Consider the following 762-nt stretch of genomic DNA (forward strand, 5'->3'; position numbering starts at 1 on the left):
AATGAGGTATCACCTCACACTGGCCAGAATGGCCATCATTAAAATATCTACAAATAACAAATTTGCAAACAATAAATGTTGGAGAGGGTGTGGAGAAAAGGGAACCCTTCCAATGTTGGTGAGAATGTAAATTGGTACAGCCACTATGGAGAACAGTATGGAGATTCCTCAAAAAACTAAAAATAGAGTTGCCATGTGATCCAGCAATCCCATTCTGGGCATATATCCAGACAAAACTATAATTCAAAAAGATACATGCACCCCTATATTCATTGCAGCACTATTTACAATAGCCAAGACGTGGAAGCAACCTAAATGTCCATCAACAAATGAATGGATAAAGAAGATGTGGTGTGTAATATTACTCAGCCATAAAAAAGAATAAAATAATGCCATTTGCAGCAACATGGATGGACCCAGAGATTATCATACTAAGTGAAGTAAGCCAGACAGAGAAAGACAAATATCATATGATATTGCTTATATGTGGAATCCTAAAAAAAAAAAAAAAAAAGATATGAATGAGCTTATTTACAAAACAGAAATAGACCCAGAGACATAGAAAACAAACTTATGGTTTACCAAAGGGGAAAGTCTTGGGGGAGGGATAAATTAGGATATTAGGATTAACCTAGTCACACTACCATAGATAAAATGGATAACCAAAAAGGACCTACTGTATAGCACAGGGAACTATACTCAATATTTTGTAATAACCTATAAGAGTCTGAAAAAGAATATATATATATACGTACATATATA

This window comes from Balaenoptera borealis (genome assembly GCF_965194805.1).
Source record: "Balaenoptera borealis genome assembly, chromosome: 13".
Taxonomy (NCBI): Eukaryota; Metazoa; Chordata; class Mammalia; order Artiodactyla; family Balaenopteridae; genus Balaenoptera; species Balaenoptera borealis.